The 20,127-nt window shown below is 36.4% G+C and overlaps 1 long non-coding RNA gene across 1 annotated transcript in view; it reads left to right on the top strand.

Moving 5' to 3' along the window:
• Positions 1-19,656, top strand: part of LOC144300254 (uncharacterized) — a 60,645-nt gene extending 40,989 nt beyond the window's left edge. The window contains exons 3-5 of the long non-coding RNA XR_013366838.1: positions 8,099-8,175; positions 15,685-15,780; positions 19,590-19,656. This is a non-coding gene — a long non-coding RNA (uncharacterized LOC144300254). The remainder of the gene's footprint in view (positions 1-8,098; positions 8,176-15,684; positions 15,781-19,589) is intronic.
• Positions 19,657-20,127: the final 471 nt, after the last annotated feature.

The raw sequence follows: 20,127 nt of genomic DNA, 5'->3' as shown, positions 1-20,127 counted from the left end.
TTGAAGCCACAGGACCAAGAACCTTGGGCACCAAAGGAAAAGAAATCCTGCAACAGTTACACAGAAGAAAGACAAGTGGAGGCTTTCATAGAATTCATGAATTTCATGAATTTCATACAATTTCATTGTAATTAAAAATGTGATTTGTCATGGCAATATGTAGTCCAATAAATAGAAGTTATTTAAGAAATACAAAACTAAAGTGAAAAAAGGGAAGGAACGAATCACTAAGATCTGAGAACATGTTAAACAATTGCAGAGTCCCCAGCATCAGTGTGAATTACCAGCTGTGGTGGTTGTTGTTAAAGGCCTCTCTTCCAGTCACTAACGCAATATGATTGACGTCTCTTCTGTTGACAGTTTGCTTACCACCATCACACATTTGGTTCATCCGAATATATATTCTCTTATAGTAAAGATTTGATATCTACTATTCTTCAAAGAAACCATGATTCCTGGCAAAGAAGGCAGACAGAAAAGTAGGCTATTTTTGGCCAAAAGCAAAAACATAATTTTCAAAATGGAAAACGTTGATTACAAATGAGTGGAACACATGTAACAGTGGCAAGATGTGTGAGCAAGATTGATTCAGGATATGATGGGTTGGTTGTGAAATAAATATGTGTTTCTAATTTGGAGGCATATTAAAAAAAAATATAAACTATGCAAAATATCTAGTGTACTATTTATTGAGTAGCTATTAGTATATAAAAGGCCAAAATCAAATAGGCTGTTCCTATAAAAAGAATGTATAATATTCATGTAACTGGTATATTAGCATATCATATTTTATTGCATTTAACCATGAATACCAACTATTTTTCAATAACTACACCCCTAAAATGATGTATGGAAAATATTGCCTTTCTCCTATTGAGTAGTAGCTCACTGAAAAGTTAGTTGCTGGAATCCATCAGCTCTTAATCAGTTTTGATTATTATAATTTACCATGTAATTAATAACTACACCATTTCAAGATTTTAACTCCAAATTTGCTTCAAACCTTGCCTCTTCCTCTTTACCTTCTCTCTTTTTTTTTCATTATTTATTTATTTATTTTAGAGCGTGAGATCATGAGCAGGAGGCACAGAGATAGGGAGAAGGAATCTCAAGCAGGCTCTGAGTTGAGCATGGAATCCAACCTAAGGCTCAGTCTCACAACCCTGAGATCATGACCCTGAAATTACAACCTAGCTAAAACCAAAAGCTGGACACTCAACTGCCTGGGTCAGTCAAGTGCCCCTTCACCTCCTCCTTTTTAAACAAAGCTTCTAGGCATTAGGCATAGGAGGAGAAGCTTGACCATATAAAAGAATATATGTTACCTTCACATATGATATAGTCTCATCATTAAAAGGGGATGAGTTTAAAGACAAATCCAAACAAGAAATTTTTATTCTTTAGGGAATTATTGTTATCTTATATAAGTGTTCCTTTAAATTGAGCATAGATGATGAAATTAATGAAAGGACAATATTTTTTATTTATATTTTTAATACCCAAATCACATATTTAAGTAGCATTGTATTTCTAAGTATATACAGCCAAATACCTTTCTGTTTAATTGAAAGATGCAAAAATGGACTCTAACAAACCAAATAAGTCAATAATAATCAACCAATCAATTGTACCTATATTAACTTAGGTATTTTTATTCTATATTTTTGCCTATTTAAAAACCTTAAAAAACAATATACACATATTTTTTCTTTTTTTCTGTACATTTAATGCCCTACCATATCAACATACCACATTTTATTTATTCTTTGCCTACTAGCTAATTTTTTTTTTATTTTTTTTATTTACTTATGATAGTCACACACAGAGAGAGAGAGGCAGAGGGAGAAGCAGGCTCCATGCACCGGGAGCCCGACGTGGGATTCGATCCCGGGTCTCCAGGATCGCGCCCTGGGCCAAAGGCAGGCGCCAAACCGCTGCGCCACCCAGGGATCCCCGCTAATTTTTTACTATATATGCTCCTTATCTCATGTGCCCTTAGTGCTTCTCTAGGGTAGACACAAGAATTATAAATATGTAGATACAGGGTATGCCCAGTTTCAGTGTTACTACATTCTTCTAAATTATCCTTCAAAGTGATATACCAATTTATATCAAAGGCAAAAGTACCCATTTTCTCATCACCAGCACTTAATATTGTTAAAGCATTCATTTATGTTGACAATAGAAGGAAAAAGTTAGCTCATTACAATTTTATTTTTAAAGACTTTTAAAAAATTTATTCATTCATGAGAGACACAGAGAGAGAGGAAGAGACGTAGGCAGAAGGAGAAGCAGGCTCCCCACAAGGAGCACGATGTGGGACTCGATCCCGAGACTGGAATCACGCCCTGAGCCAAAGGCAGACACTCAACTGCTGAGCCACCCAGGCATCCCTACAATTTTAATGCCTAATATTCTTGTGTATAATGAAATCAAGCAAAAAATAAAAATAAAAAATAAAAAAATGAAATCAAGCAACTTTTAATTATAGCATCAGCTATTTAAGAGCCATTTTGTTCTGACTTGCTTCATCATAACATTTGCCCACTTTTCAACTTATTTTAATTTGATTGCTTCTAATTAACTTGAAATGCTATAAGACAAGTTTATGAGTATTTTGAAGTATTTATGCTCTTGTTTTGCTTTATTAATTTGTCTCCAATGCATAAGTCTGTGTGTCTTCTGTATTCGTGTGTGTAGTTTACTCAGTATATTTAGTGTGTGTATGTGTAGTCTATTTAACCTTTTTCAACATAGTTTTATGAATAAGGCATTCAATTATTTCAAAATGATTTATTGGGGGATATCATTCTATTTCTTTAAATAGATTCAAATTCCTGCTGCAATAGATAGGATTATTAAATCACTCACCCTATCTGTCTTTATTTAACTTTGAATTCAGCTTATCCAAAATGAGACGAAGTATTTGACTGCATAATCCTTGTGGAATCAATGCTAAGAACAAATAGAACTGCAAAATAATAATAATAATAATAATAATAATAATAATAATAATAATAATAAATATTTACAGTAATCATATTGTTAGTGGTAGCTTTGGTATGTTTGTTTTCATTCTTTGATTTATGATTTTTTGGGATAAAGCAAATTTAGTAATTATCCTATCATCATTGAGAATGATAATTTTCTGCAGAGGAGATGAGAAAGGTGTCAACTGAAGGTGAGTGAGATTATGTGAAAATACTCTAGTCCTAAATTTGACCTACAAGTGTCATTATGAACTCATGATGTAGAATATCACAAATATACATACACAGAAGACTTTCACTGATAGGAGGGAGAAGTCTTTGGCAAACCAACCATTATAACAAGGATAACTCAAAAAGTAGAATAAAACACAAACATGTTTGCAAATGTACAAGATTTGCTGAATCAATAAATGCTAAAGGGCCAAGAATCTACAGGGAGACCAAGCTGGAAAGGTGAGATCACAGTCTTCCCTGCTTTTCCCTGAGGACATTTGCTGACATTGATCACAACTAAGCAGTTGAGCATCCAGATTTTCACTAATTTGTCCAGGAACAGTCACTGCTGGAAACAAGAAATCAAAAAAGATTTTGACCATCTCTCAAAGAAGAAAGACAAAGATGAAGACCTGGACATTTCCTATGAGACATTTGCCAAATTCTTTATTCTCTAGAAAAAAGGTCAGGGCAGCCCTGGTGGCTCAGTGGTTTAGCGCAGCCTTCAGCCCAGGGTGTGATCCTGGAGACCCAGGATCAAGTCCCACATCGGGCTCCCTGCATGGAGCCTGCTGCTCCCTCTGCCTGTGTCTCTGCCTCTATCTCTGTGTGTCCCTTATGAATAAATAAATAAAATCTTAAAAAAAAAAAAAAGAAAAGAAAAGAGGTCAAAGCTTTGTGGGTTTGGGTTAGGGTTCAAGGCTTCCAAGGGAAGGGGCTGATGTGAGTGGCAGGAGGAGTAAATCAGCCTAGACTGAAATTAGCTAAGTCATGAAAACATTTCTAAGACTAACTTGACTGGACCTAGAATGGAGAATTATGTGCCTACCAATCATGGTCTTCAACCAGACGCACACTTTTGATTCCTAGTCATGGGGCCAGTGCAGTATGAATCAGGCAATGTTTCCATGATGTGGATGCCTTAGGAACTTGTCTCACAGTTACTTGGGCTTTCATTGTCCCCAGGGCCTATTTTAAAGTATTCAGTCATTGGGCCAGTATCTTAGCCAAATTAATGACAGAACAACTGAAGTTTTCCACAGAGTTTTACCATTTCTCAGTCTTGTTATAAGCCATGAACAGAGTAATCCAAAGTCTGTTCTGACATTTCTTCCATAGAAGAGGGTTTCCTCTCTCAGAAACACTCTTGCGTCTAGTGGTTCACCAGTCTAGTCTGAGCACAGACTCTAAAGTTTGGGTCTTGTGATCCTAGAAACCAGAAACACTAAGCAGTGGAGGGCCAGCCCTATTCAGGGAGAAAGCATGGTTTTCCATTGTTGTTAAAAATGTTAGCATCTGGGCTGCCCACGTGGCTCAGCGCTTTAGCACCACCTTCAGCCCGGCCTGATCCTGGAGACCCGGGATCTAGTCCCACATCAGGCTCCCTTCATGGATCCTGCTTCTCTCTCTGCCTGTGTCTCTGCCTCTTCTCTCTCTCTCTCTCTCTCTCTCTCTCCCTGTATCTCATGAATAAATAAAAAAAAATGTTAGCATCTGTCTTTGTCATCTTGGACTGCTATAATAGAATACTATACACTGAGTAGCTAATAAAAAATAGAAATTTATTTCTCACAGTTTCTGGAGTCTGGGAAGTTGAAGGGCAAGGCATGAACCACCTCACAGATTGGGTGTCTGGTGAGAATTTACTTCCTGATTTATAGTTTGGCTGTGTCCTTACAAGGCAGAAGAAACAAGGGAGCTCTCTGGAGTCTCTTATAAGGCACTAATTCCATTCATGAAGGTGGAGCCATAGATTACCTTTCATACAGTTCATATTGGACTTTATCACATGAAAATGTTATATATAAGCTGTGTGTTGATCTGGAATTATTCTGGTATTGGAAGTATTTTAAAGGAATTAAAATGTTTTAAGGAACTAAAGATAGCTGTTCATCTAAAACTCTGAATTTTAAAGCTGAAAGAATATTAAAATTTCAACTAATACCTGCATAGTAGCCAGCACCAAACCAGGATGTGTTCTGGAGAGTGTCAGTGAAGGCCATGTGTCTCTTGCTCTGTTGGAATAGCTTGATGCAAAATGCTCCCACTAAAAAAGAATAAGAAAAATGAGATAAAATGCAAAGTAAATAATAAAAATGTCCTAGCTATCAAAGATATTGAGAACAAACTTATAAAGAGATGTGATTTACATGTTATAAAAGACAGATTACAACATGAAGAATGTAATAATAAGGGACTCAAAGGATGGATTTCATAGCAGAATGAATACAGCAGGGGAGAAAATTAATGAATTGGAAGATAGGTACTGAACATGTTTCCAATAAAATCTATTAAATTTCTTTAGCTATTACCAACACAGTGAATGTAATTTAAGAAAAATTAACTGAGATTGTGCATTAGTATATTTTACTTGTTTCTAAAGGATTCATATTTATCCTTCTATTGTACTAAATCACCCCGGATTTTTTCAGAAAGTAAAAGCCATACATAATCCTAAAAATAATCATTTGGATGTATATCTATATACAGTATACATCTTTACTATTTTAAATAATAATTTAATACCAAAATATCATAAAATATGTATGACCATATCTTCTACTTAATAAAACAAATTCAAATTTGACTACAGGTCCATATAAAAAAGTCAAATTTTTCACTTGGCCACTCCATTTAGTGATTTAGTACATGATTTTTCTGGCTTGTTGTTGTTTGTTTGTTGTTTTTTGAGACATCTTTTTTTTTAAGAATTTATTTATTTATTCATGAAAGACACAGAGAGAGAGAGAGGCAGAGACATAGGCAGAGGGAGAAGCAGGTTCCCTATGGGGAGCCCAATGCGGGACTCCTTCCCAGGACCCCGAGATCATGCCCTGAGCCAAAGGCAGCGTTCAACTGCTGAGCCACCCAGGTGTCCCTTGAGACATCTTTGAATCCAGTCAAATTATTTACTTTATCTTAACTTTAACTACTCAGCCACTTCAAGGTCTATTTGAATAAGTTGTTTCATTTATTTCTCAGAATTATACTTGTTCTTTTTGTATCTTATTTCCATTTACTTTCAGTTTCTGTTCAACTTATGATCCAAGTGTTTCTCTATTTTGAATCAAAGTTAGCACTCTGAGCTTTCACTTTTATCTTTGTGTCTGAGTTCAGGTTGTGTCTTTGTCAGTTTGGCCTGCTACAACAGAGTACCATAGACTGGGTGGCTTAAACAACAAACATTTATTTCTCATAGTTCTGGAGGCGGGAAGACCAACATCAAGGTGACGACAAGGTAGAGTTTACTCAGATGCCTCTTTATCTGGAATGTAAGTGGCCACCATCTCTCTGAGGGCTCATATGACCTCTTTTTTTTCTGCTTGTTTAGGGAGAGAGAGAGAGTGAATTCTGACTCTTGTCTTCTTATAAGAATACTAGCATCATCAAAGAAGTTCTACCTTCAGGACCTTACAATCTCATGACTTCCCAATGGCTCAATTTCCAACTACTATTGATGTAGGACCGAGTTAGGGGCAGATGGGGCTAGACAGGGAAAGATAGAGTAAAGGCCCCAGAGTTAGGTTTCTGCCCATCTCAAGAAAACACAGATCAGAAAGTAAAAACAAACAGAATAAACCGGTCTCCCTAGCTCCAAAATATTAAGTAGCATCATCCCCCCTTTTAATGGCTACTAAGAGATCATAGAAATATGTCATTAAGGTATTATGAATAGTCCCTACTCAAACCAAGATGGCACAAGAATCTCAAGGCCTACCTGACTAGTCTCACAGAAATCCCAGATACAGTAAAATGTTATGGGGGAAATTTTTTTTTTAAAGATTTTATTTATTTATTCATGAGAGATAAAGAGAGAGAGAGAGAGAGAGAGAGAGAGAGGCAGAGACACAGGCAGAGGGAGAAGCAGGCTCTTCACAGGGAGCCCGATGTGGGACTTGATTCCCAGACTCCAGGATCACACCCTGGGCAGAAGGCAGGCGCTAAACCGCTGCGCCACGCAGGGATCCCTGGAGGAGATACTAACCAGAGAGAAGGGAATACCTTGTATGGGCCATTATATTTACAAAAACACCTTGTTTGTTATTATGATAGTTACAAGTCCACAATGTTTGTTCTAAACATCCACCCTGATATTGACAAGAAATTTACCAAGTGCTCTGGTCAGGTTCCTATAAAAGAGACCATAAAAGCCCTCAGTGGCAACTCTGTCAGGACCCCTCTCACTTTTGAGAGCTTTCTCTGTATCTTTGTTTAATAAACTTCTGTTGCTTTGCTCACTCTCTGTTGTCTGCAAGATTCATTCTTCAACTCCATAAGATAAAAGCCAAGCTCTCCCATATCATTATCATATTGGGGATTAGAGCTTCAAGATATGAAGAGAGGTGGGGCAAGTCACAAACATTCAGAAACTAGCACACTTTCTCAGTAATTTGACCTATCCTTCTGAATTTTCTAGATTTTAAATAACTGTCAGTTAATTCAAGCTGTTGTTTCAGCTATTATCAACAATAGACTAAATTTTCTTTAATCCTTCTACGCTTGTAAAGCAAGAAAGAAAATAAGTAGTTTGACAGTTTAATGTGCCTAGTAAAGATAAGTTGGATAAATTCATAAGATATTACTTTGTTAGGAGGCACATTATTAAGTGTTCAATTTAGGTCAAAATTAACTGGGCTTCAAACATTGATCTAGGTAACACTTCGTGTCATTATTAAAGTCTTTGATTCTGTGATTGCCTGAGCACTTATGATGACCACAATACTATGACCCTGGAAGAATAATAGAAAAACAACAAATATTACTAGAATTAAATAGAAGTGTTGAAATGGATGCACACTGGTGAAGTATAAGCATACCTCATTTTATTGTGCTTCACCTTATTGTATTTTGCAGATACTAGTTTTTTTTTTTGATACTGATTTTTTTTATTACAGACTTAAGTTTCAAGACTTCAGTAATTGCAGATGTGATGGAAAGAGCAAGAGAACTAGCATTAGAAGTGAATCTGAAGGTGTGACTGAATTGATGCAATCTCATGATAAAACTTTAATGGATGAGGAGTTACTTCTTATGGATGATCAAACAAAGTTTCTTGAGGTGGAATCTACTCCTGGTGAACATGCTGTGAATATTGTTTAATTGACAAGAAAGAATTTGTAATAAACTTAATTGATGAAGTAGCATCAGAGTTTGAGAGGATTGAGTCCAATTTGAAAGAAGTTCTACTGTGGATAAAATGCTATCAAACAGCATCACATGCTACAGAGAAATCATTTGTGAAAGGAAGAGTCAATTAGTGTGGCAAACTTCTTTATCTTCTTCTTAAAATAAATTGCAGCTTATCTCATGGGACCTTGGGAAAATGTGGAGGAGGAGTACCCTAACTTACCTGGACTCATGTTTACAACTAGATATCACCTATATCAAAGTCAATAAACTGAAGAGCAATCCAAAGACTGGAAGAACAATCTCCACATCTAAATACAGAGAAGAAATTTCATCTGAATTATTAAAAGGGAAGGTCAGAAAGGCATAAGGAGGCTTCCCATAAAAGGGAGGGACTTGCATGCACATAGTGGCAGAAAAATGGGCCCTCACATCAGGATGCTCACAGGGAAGCCTAATACCCCTAATATTCAGCTTTAAAAACCAGAGGGGCTGAATTCTGTGAGTTTGTAAAAGCAGTGGGACTTGGAGCCTGGAACTTTAAAAGTCAGTTGACTCAGCACTGGGTGAGCCCAGACGGTGAGTGGTAGCTGGGTATCTACCATTAAAGAGACAGAAGCCTGTGCTGGGAGGCAACATAAAGACTGTAATTTACACACCAGGAACAAATGGAAGACAAATCTCTTCATACAGATTTCACAGCATCACAGCATCTTGGGCAGGAGAGACTTTCCTCCCTTGCTCCCAGCATAAACACAGAACCACCTGCAGGAAGTAGTGCTGTGCAGACACTTGCTACCTAACATGCCAGCAATGAGTAAAGCCTACAGATTCTCCCGAGGACTCACCCACTCCGAAAATTGCTGTTAGACTGGCCCTGAACTATAGCAAATCTGTTAGTGCTTGCAGCATGCTCTCCCTCTCAGTCTACAGCTGCCTCCATGCAACCTATGCAGTTGCCAATCAGCAAGCACCCTGCCGCTGCATCACACCCAGCCTTGCACCCCTAGTTACTCCAGTGCATAGCCCCAGGAGCTGCACAATTTCAGGAAATCTGGCATAGGACTAGTGGCCCAATGCAAATTTTGCTAATACCACCAGTCTGCTCCCAAGTTCCCTGGTGGGCATGTTCCCTTAGAGCTAGCCTGTCTGGATCCCACTAACACCACAGCACAGTCCATAACAGGCAAAGAGTCACTGCAGACAACTGCACTGAAAGGAAAAGTGACTCAGACACAATAGCAGGGAATAAGCAACAAATGTAGGATATTCTCCTGAAGTGTCAGGGTCTGAAGAACAGGGTTATACTGCATTGCAGGGCCTAGGATCTCTTCTTCATCAAGACACCACTTTCAAGAGCAAAAGATAAGCTGACTTTCTTACCAGAGATAAACAGACACAGAGAAGCAGACAAAATGAAGAGACAGAAAAAATTATCTCAGATGAAAGATTAGGATATAGTCAATATCTAAGCAAAACAGATATAAGTCATGCTTGATAGAGTATTTAAAGCAATATACATAGTTAATGTATATTACATTATCAAAATGTCAGCAGCATTTTTTACAGACCTGGAGGACACAATCCTAAAATTAGTATAGAACCACAAAAGACCACTAGCCAAAGCAATCTTGAAAAAGAAAATCAAAGATGGAAACATCACAATTCCAAACTTGAGGGTATATTACAATGCTGTAGTCATCGAAACAGTATAGTACTGGAACAAAAATAGACACATGGATCAGTGAAACAGAATAGAAAACCCAAAAATGGACCCACAACTCTATGGTCAACTAATCTTCAACAAAGCAGGAAAGAATATCCATTGGAAAAACAGGACAGTCTCTTCTACAAATGGTGTTGGGAAAACTAGACACCTACATGCAAAAGAGGAAAACTCAACCACTTTCTTATACCATACCCAAAAATAAATTCAAAATGGATGAAAGACCAAAATATGAAACCCGAAACCATAAAAATCCTAGAAAAGAGCTCTGGTAGTAATTTCTCTGACATCAACAGTCTTTTCTCTTTTCATTCTGGGGAGTCTGGCAAGGCGGGTTATCAATGTTCTTCTTTCAAAGAACCAGCTCCTAGTTCCACTGAATCTGTTCTATTGTTGTTTTGCTTGCTTCTATATCATTTATTTCTGCTCTGATCTTTATAATTTCCCTTCTGCTGGCTTTAGGCTTCAGGCTTTAGGCTTTATTTGCTGTTCCGTTTCTAGCTCCTTTAGGTGTAAGGTTAGGTTGTATAAATTTGAGACTTCTCTTGCTTTTTGAGGTGATCACTTTTGTTTAATCCCAAAAATTTGCTGCCTCCCCAAAATTTTGGGCCATCATGGTTTCATTTCCATTTGTTTCCATGTATTTCTTTATTTCTTCTTTAATTTACTAGTTAATCCATTCATTCTTTAGTAAGATATTCTTTAACCCTCATGTATTTGTGGTCTGTCCAAATTTTTTTCTTGTAGATGACTTCAAGTTACATAGTGTTGTGGGCTGAAAATATGCATGGTGTATTTTCAAAATTTTTGTACTTTTGAGTATTTGTTACCCAGCTTATGATATATTTTGGAGAATGTCCTGTGTGCTCTTGAAAAGAATGTGTATTCTCTGCCTTAGGATGGAATGTTCTGAATATATCTGTGAAGTTCATCTGGTCTAGTGTGTCATTCAAAGTCATTATTTCTTTGTTGATTTTCTGCTTAGATATTCTGTCCATTGCTGTGGGTGGGATGTTAAAGTCCCCTACTGTTATTGTATTATTATCAGTGTGTTCCTTTATGTTTGTTTTTAATTGATTTGTATATCTGGGGGCTCCCGAGTTGGGAACATAAATATTTACAATTGTTAGACTTCGTTATCCAACCCCTTCATTATGATATAGTTCCCTTCATCATCTCTTGTTATGGTTTGGTTTAAAATATGTTTTGTCTGATATAAGAATTACTACTCAACCTTTATTCTGATGAATAGCCAAAGTAATATTGAAAAAGAAAAGCAAACCTGGCAACATCACAATTCCAGACTTCAAGCTATATTACAAAGCTGTAGTCATCAGGACACAGTATGGTACTGGCACGAAAACAGACACATGAATCAATGAAACAGAATAGAAAACACAGAAATGGCCCCACAACTATATGGTCCTTGACAAAGCAGGGAAGAATATCTGATGGGGAAAAAAAAGTCTCTTCAACAAATGTTGTTGGGTAAACTGGACAGCCACATGCAGAAGAATGAGACTAGCCCACTTTCTTACACCATACACTAAAATAAATTCAAAATGGGGACCCTGTGTGGCTAAATGGTTGAGCATCTGCCTTCGGCTCAGGGCATGACCCCCACGGTCCTGGATCCAGTCCCACATTGGCCTCTCTGCAGGGAAACTGCTTCTCCCTCTGCTTATATCTCTGCTTCCCTATGTGTGAATCTCTTATGAATCAATAAATAAAATCTTTAAAAAAGTAAGATAAATTAAAAATGGATTCATCCATTTTGGGTGTTTCAACACCTAAATATGAAATAGGAAACTATTGAAATCCTAGAGGAGAACACAGACAGAAACCTCTTTGACATTGGCCATAGTAACTTTTTACTAGACACGTCACCAGAGGCAAGAAAAATAAAACCAAAAATGAACTATTAGGACTTAATCAATATTAAAAATTTCTGCACAGCAAAGAAAATAATCAACAAACCTAAATGGTAACCTATGGAATGGGAGAAGATATTTGCAAATGACACATCTGATAAAGGGTTGGTATTCTGATATGCCTGAGTGGCTCAGTGGTTGAACTTCTGCCTTTGGCTGAGGGCATGATCCCAGAGTCCTGGGATAAGTGCTGCATCAGGCTCCCTGCATGAAGCCTGCTTCTCCCTCTGCCTGTGTATCTACCTCTGTGTGTGTGTGTGTCTCTCATGAATAAATAAATAAAATATTTTACAGAAAAAAGGGTTGGTATCCAAAATCTGTAAATAACTTATCAAATACAACACCCGCTAAACAAAAAATACAGTTAAGATGTGGGCAGAAGACAAAAACTGACTTTTTTTCCAAGGAAGATGTACAAAAGGCTACAGACATATGAATAGATGCTCAACATCACTCATGACCAGCAAAATACAAATCAAAGGATGCCTAAGTGGCTAGGCTGTTGGGCGTCTGCCTTTCGCTCAGGGTGTGATCCCAGGGTCCTGGGATTGAGTGCCACATCAGGCTCCCTGCATGGAGCCTGCTTCTCCCTCTGCCTATGTCTCTGCTTTTATCTTTCTGTGTCTGTCATGACTAAATAAATGAAATCTTTAAAGAAATGTTTTTCAAATCAAAACTACGATGAGATACCACCTCAGTCAGGATGGCTAAAATCAACACAGGAAGCAACAGCTGTTCATGAGGATGCAGAGGAAGGGGAATCTTCTTACACAGTTGGTGGGAATGCAAACTGGTGCAGCCACCCTGGAGAACAGAATGGAGGTTCCTCAAAAAGTTAAAAATAGAACTATTCTATGATCCAACAAGTGCACTACTAGGAATTTATCCAAAGGAAACAAATATGCTGATTCAAAAGGACACATGCACCCCAATGTTTGTAGCAGCATTCTCAGCAATAGTCAAATTATGGGAAGAGTCCAAATGTCAATTGAATGATGAATGGATAAAGAATAAGTGATGTATACACACACACACACACACACACACACACACACACACATATATAATGGAATATGAAACAGCCATCAAAAAGAATATCTTGCCATTTGCAATGACATGGATGGAGTTAGAGTGTATTATGCTAAGGGAAATTAGTTAGTCAGAGAAGGACAAATACCTTATGATTTCACTCATATGTGGAATTTAAAACCAGATGAATAGGGAAAGGAAGAAAAAGAGAGAGAGATGGAGGCTAACTATAAGAGACTATTAACTATAGAGAACAAACTGAGGGTTTACTGGAGGGGAGGAGTGTATGATGGGCTAAATGAGTGATGGTATCAACAAGAGCATTTGTGAGGAGTACTGGGTTCTATATGTAAGTGATGAATCACTAAATTCTACTCCTGAAACCAATATTACACTGTATGTTACCTAACTAGAATTTAAATAAAAATTTGAAACAATGAGACATGGGTGGTTCAGTGGTTGAGTGTCTGCCTTTGGCTCAGGTCATGATCCCTGAGTCCTGAGATCAAGTCCCACATAAGGTTACTACAGGAAGCCTGCTTCTCCCTCTGCCTGTGTCTCTGCCTCTTTCTGTCTCTCATGAATAAATAAATAAAATCTTTAAAAAAACTTGAAACAAAAATAAAAATAAAAAATAAGAATGAAAAGTAGGCAGAAGACATGCACAGACATTTCTCCAAAGATATTCAGATGGCCAACAGACACATGAAAAAATATTCAACACTTACCAACAAAGGAAGTACAGATCAAAAGTACACCTGTCAGAATGTCTAAAACCAACAGCACAAAAACCAACAAGTCTTGCAAGATAGGGAGAAAAAGGAACACTCATGCCATTGGTGGCAATGCAAAGTGGTGCAACCACTATGGAAAACAGGTGATTCCTCAAAAAGTTAAAAATAGAACTACCCTGCAGATCTATTAATCATACTACTGCATATTTTCCCAAAGAATACAAAAATATTAATTCAAAGAGATACATGCACCCCTATGTTTATGACAGCATTATTTAAAATAGCCAAGACAGAGAAGCAGCCCATGGCAATTGATTGATAAATGAATAAAGAAGAAGTATATATACATACACACATATATATATATGTATGTGTATACACACACACACACACACATCTGTAAAAAGAATGAAATCTTTCCATTTGTGTTGACATGGATGGAGGTAAAGATTATACTACTAAGTGAAATAAGTTAGTCATAAACAAATGCCATATGATTTCACTTATATGTGCAAATTAAGAAACTAAACAAATGAGCAAAAGGAAAAGTGTGAGAGAAACCAAGAAACAGATTCTAAATTATACAAAACAAACTAATGGTTACTAATGGAGAGGAGGTAGGGGGATGGGTAAAATAGGTGTTGGGGACTAAGGTTGGGTTGAGCATTGACATATAGAAGTACTGAATCACTATATTGTATACCTGCACTAATATAACACTGTATGTTAGCTAATTAGAATTAAAATTAAAACTTCAAAAAGAGTTTTTCTCTCTTTTTTAAAATTTATTTTAGAGAGAGAGAGAGAGACAGAGCATGAGTAGGAGGGGTAGAGGGAGATGGAGAGACAGAATCTAAAGCAGACTCTGTGCTGAGTGCAGAGCCCTATGCAGGGCCTGATCTCATGATGGTGGGATCACAACCTGAGCCAAAACCAAGAGTCAGGTGCTTAACCAACTGCATAACTCAGTTGTCCTCTCTTCTCCCAGAAAACACTTATCTCTTAATGAAAGAAAATAAATAAACAAACAAATAAATAAATAATAAAAGTGAAAAAAAGAAATCATCATAGCCTCCTCAATCTTTAGCCACTACCATCCTGATCAGTCAGCAGCCCTAGATATCGAGGCAAGTCCCTCCACCAGAGGAAAGGTCACAATTCCTTGAGCTCAGAAGACAGTTAGGATTTTTTAGCAATAAAGTATTTTTAAATTAAGGAATATATATTGTTTTTTAGACATAATAGTATTGCACACACACCAGACTGCGGTATAGTATAAACATAACTTTTATATACACAGGTAAAGTAAAAAATTCATTGACTTTGTTGTGATATTTGCTTTCTTGTGGTGGTTTGGAACTGAGTCCACAATTTTTCAGAGGTGTGCCTTATAGTTTATTAATATAGTTCTAAGAAAACAAGAAATGTTGTTTCTTCAATTTAAAAAGTCTAAGAATAAATTGTTATGTTCCAATGGGGGAGTTTTATAGCTTACACAAATATCAGTATCATTTAATAAAGTTCTAATTTTATTTGATATATTTGAAACACCACATTTGATTAAAAGGTAGCTAGAAGCTAGAACGGTAGCCTTAAATATTAATAAGCTATATAGATGTTTATATGCAGATCTATTGCATACACTGTGTACTAGAAATAAGCATTCTGGGCCATTTTGTAAGCTTTCCTTGGTGTTAAACATTTAATTAAAATTTATCAAAGCCTAATTAAATAGTTGGATTTAGATGATAAATGGAAATTCAAGCATTATCTCATCAATGCAATTCTGCAAAATTTAATATATGCCCACACAATACATTTTTAAAACTACACACAAGAAAAGATCTGATTTACTTGTTTTAGTCTGTGAAAACTTTAACACACTGTACCTTGAGAGAAGAGACTGGATAAGTAGTAAATATTTTTGTCCACAGATGTCCCCACATGTCTCAGTCATTGGTAGTGTCTTCCTTCATTATAAATGTGATGACCCACGTTTCCTATCTGCATCCAACGTCAGCAAACTCAAGGTCAGTTTATTCTGAAATAATTTTGAGTTTTCCTCTAGAGCAGACCAGGGAAGGGTATTCTCCTGTCAGATGTGACCTGCCACAGAGGCTGCTCTATTTTCATGGTGGTCTTGGGCTTCTCTTTGATCAAGTCTTTCTCTCCATACTTGCTCTCCATTTCACACTGCTGAGAATTTATCCTGAGCCCTCAACTGTCTATGCATACTCCCCTCATGTCACAATTAACACACGTCTGACAACAAAGAAGTATTTTTAAGGCTTTTTCTAAGTACTAGGGTAAGGAAGAAGCAGAGATAACAGAAATTATCTATCCAGAAAAGGGAAAACAAATTTAATGGTTCTTCATTCATTCAATTCATTCTATTCATTCTGCCTCCTATGGGTCAACACTGTGGCAATAATCTGCCTAATGATGGTCATTATCAACATCTATAAGGAAGAAATTGTTAGTACCACTTACAGTGTTAGGTGTTAGAGTTGTAAGACTTGTGTCAAAAGTTGGGTCTCCCACTGTCAGCGCTTTGACCTTGAGTAGCTTATTTAAAATTCCCAAACCTAAATAATATTTCCTGTATTGGTTAGTGATACCAGTAAAAGCAATCTTGTAAGAGTGTTAGGAAAAGTAAAGGATATAATGTATAATGTATTCTTAGCAGTGTCTGCAACAAATTACCATTTCATAAATGTTAGCTGTTACTGTTATTTTATTTTATTATTCTAATAAAAAATACAGTCATCATTATATAATAGATGCTGGTGAATTCCTTTTGGTCACTGGGTTTTCCACTGTTAGTTGCATGCATGAGTAAATTGAGCAATATTGCTGGCTATGTCACCACAGAGCTCTAAGAATAGGGTGTCCTAGACAACTAAAAAGCCTTAGGACCTAGCCAAGAATCTTGACTTAACCAGAGGAACTTTCTAAGTTGATCCAGAAAATAAACTGTGCCACAACAGTCCATCCCATCTACACAGGTGAGCTGTAGACATAGATGTATCAATAGCAACAGTCACTTCCAACAACCTCCTCCTTTGTTCATGTTCCATTTGGGTCTTTTATTTATCTCTTTTTAGTCTTGATTCTCCCTTCTGATTACCTACCACACCAAGTTTCTCCACCTTATCTCTGAAAACTGTCTCTAACTCAAGCTTTGGCTCTTTCAAAGGCAACTTAGTTGCTGTGAGTAGGATGTTTTGCCCTGTTTGAGGTACTTGTTATTCAAATCTTGGTCCTAACTCTTATGAATACAGCTTAGCTCCCTTAGCCATGAATGAAGAGGTAACAATGGTCAGGCCATAGCCACTGCTTCCAGTGAGATTCCTTTCCAACATAGCTCTGTTTTTATTCAAGAACTAAACCTTTTATTTTTTTGAACTCACCAATAATTATCTCTTCACAAATTATCCATAACAATACTGTATATTCTGTGAAGCAGAGACTAGTAAAAATACCCCTTTATAAACTCACCTATGTAATATTTGTCCTTTTGGTAAATGACACTGTAATATTTGACCAACCATTAAGAAAGTTTGTGATGAATAATAAAATATATACAATTTCTCATGTAAACATCACAATTGAAATACAAAAAAATAATTTAACTTAAAAAAACATTCATATCTTAAAAATTACCAAAACTTGAAGAAAATGTTTATTGTACACTGTTGGCAATAACCAATTTTGCAATAGACACCCTCTTTGTTTTTTTTTTTTTTCTTACCTTATTTCGATATGTTAGCCATTATAGGAAGCACGACTCTAGATTCAAAGTGCTGCTGATTATTATGCTCTACTCTATCAGTTTACGTATTCATCAACCTTTCCCTCCTTGTCTTTCATTCCACAGTTCAGGAGGGGAAGCATCCATATACAATGCCCTCAGAGTGCTGGTTTAAAGTTAACCACAATATCCTTCTTTATTATGGTTACTTAATAAAATTAACATTAAGTTTAGCATGGCAACACTGAGTAAATGACCTGGAGACCCACCTCCTTTGCTCCTGTCCCTGCCCCTCCTGGCACTATTTGTCACACTGTGGTGTGCCTTTTTTTCCACATCTGTGCAGAGTAAAGATAGCAGTGTCTGCTCACAGATCCAAATATAAACACTGAGAAGTGTTTGTAGACAGTGCTAGGTTTTCTGGTTGGTGGTGTTATTATAGAAGTGGAATAGAATACAGTTTTAAGATAACCAGCATGATGTCCTCGATTTCTTCAAAGAAACTTGCTATCCAGAAAACTTCAATGATCTGAGTGTCAGAGGGAAATAAGTAAACTTATGAGTAATGAAAACAAATTATAGTGGTGTTCTCATCTCATATGTTACATTTATTTGTGAATCTCTTTTCATCAAGAAGCTTTAAAATATCATGAAACATTTCAAGTATATTTTATTGACTTCTTACATTTTGCATTAGACAGATTGACTTGAGGGCCAATTCCTACATGTAAGGAACTAAGGGACTAGCTTCTCACCTAAGGCCATTAGTAGAAGCATTGGGAGCATTTTGGACCAAATGGAAACAATACAACTATGATATGTTTTGAATAAATGAAAAACGACTGGGAAAATTAAGAAAACTAACTAGCACAAAGAGCTAGAGCTTATGAGAAGTGAATTTGAATGTGCATTCTGACACTAGCTGGTCAGGTCAGAGTTGATATTACACCTGAATACATTCTCAAGATAGAAAAGGAAACTGCCACAGGAGAAATACTCCCATTTCTTGAAGGCTGCTAAATGTTCTGTACCCTTAAAACAGTATTCTGCAAAGAAAAGCGTGTGTGTGGTAAGGAGAGCAGATGTTGTTGTCAGAAAACACTTCCAATTATATTTCATATGCTCCTGTGTTGTAGAAAATTTGAGACTGTTTTGTAGGTTATGTGGGAAAAAGGAAATAGAAATTTGCTTAACTTACCCTCTGGTCTAATGATTCGAGGTCTACAAGCCTAAACTCATAAGAAAGAAAATTAAGTAAACTATGTATGATAATGATAAATGACCATAATGCTAATTTTCACCGTTTAACCAATGTGAATAGTTAAAGGCAGATATAATATTTGACGGTTTAGCAGTGACAGAGTCATTACTTTTCAGCAGATAATTTATGTATACCAGTTAAGTAGGGGAAAAAAGTCATTATTTTCTTTGATGAAAAATCTCATAAAGTCAATATTATACCTTTTACAAAATTAAATAAAAATATTTGAATGTGCCCAGTTTGAAAGTGGAATGGCATATTGCCATTCACATAAAGCACAGTTGTAACTGGCTTTTTAACCAATTGAATGACACACACAAATATTTTTATCTGACCTGTGGTTCCTGTGTACCATCACTGACCCTGAATCTTTGATTGTCTGATAGCCACTGAAGACGCAGGGCTCTATTAACACAGGCATGATTATCTCAAGATATAGATTGTGTCTGTGAATAAAAATAAATAAAATGAACCCCCTTAATTCAAATTAAGATATAGCAAACAAACCACATTAAACTGTCTGAAATAGTTATGAGTGATACAGTAAATTTTGGTTTGGCATGGCAGTCTGTTATGTTATCAATTATAATTTGTGTTTTCAATTAATGAGACAAAAATGCTTTATATAACTGCTACAGATTGAATGCTGTATTAGGTACAAATGGGCAGTATTTACAATACACACTCACGTGTGCACATATCCATACAAGTATTAAACTACAAGGAACTTAAAATCCTTTTGAAAAGACAAAATATACACATATTTCAAGTGTTAAAATGATCAAATCACCATATTAATATTGTTATGTCTATATGATTTCACATAGGTTTGATCTTCAAGCAAGTAAAGGATCTAACACGAATGCTGTATATAATTAAGTAGACATGTAAAATAAATGCATTCTCTTATTTAACTCAGTTATCTTTCCATGTTAATCTCTGTAATTACTTCCTAGCTCTGAGGAATATCAAGAAACTCAATTTCAGTCATAATTAATTTTATTTTTTCTTTTAAAGGTTATTAGTTTAAAAAAAAATGTGTCCCTGCACTGGCCATTAAAAAAAATCAATATTTCACTTTTTAATGTAATATTTTTGGGTTTTAAGCATGTCAGGACCACAAAACTTGAGTCTCCTACATCTGTTCCAGATTGTCATGGGCCCCTGAATCCACGGATTGAGACATCTAGCCTGCAAAGCTAGGAAGCATGCCTCTAGGAAGCATGCAGGAATTGTACTGCTCCTTGGCATAAAAGAAATAGCAACAACAGCACTGTGGCATCCAGTACTGATTTCTGTTTTGCTTTGGATGCTACACTTGCTACCCCATGTCTTTGCATAATTTTCTTAGCCTCTATAAACTTT

The sequence above is a fragment of the Canis aureus genome, chromosome 28, assembly GCF_053574225.1.
Source record: "Canis aureus isolate CA01 chromosome 28, VMU_Caureus_v.1.0, whole genome shotgun sequence".
NCBI lineage: Eukaryota > Metazoa > Chordata > Mammalia > Carnivora > Canidae > Canis > Canis aureus.
Note: the sequence above shows the minus strand (reverse complement) of the source record. Positions and strands in the feature narration are given on the sequence as shown.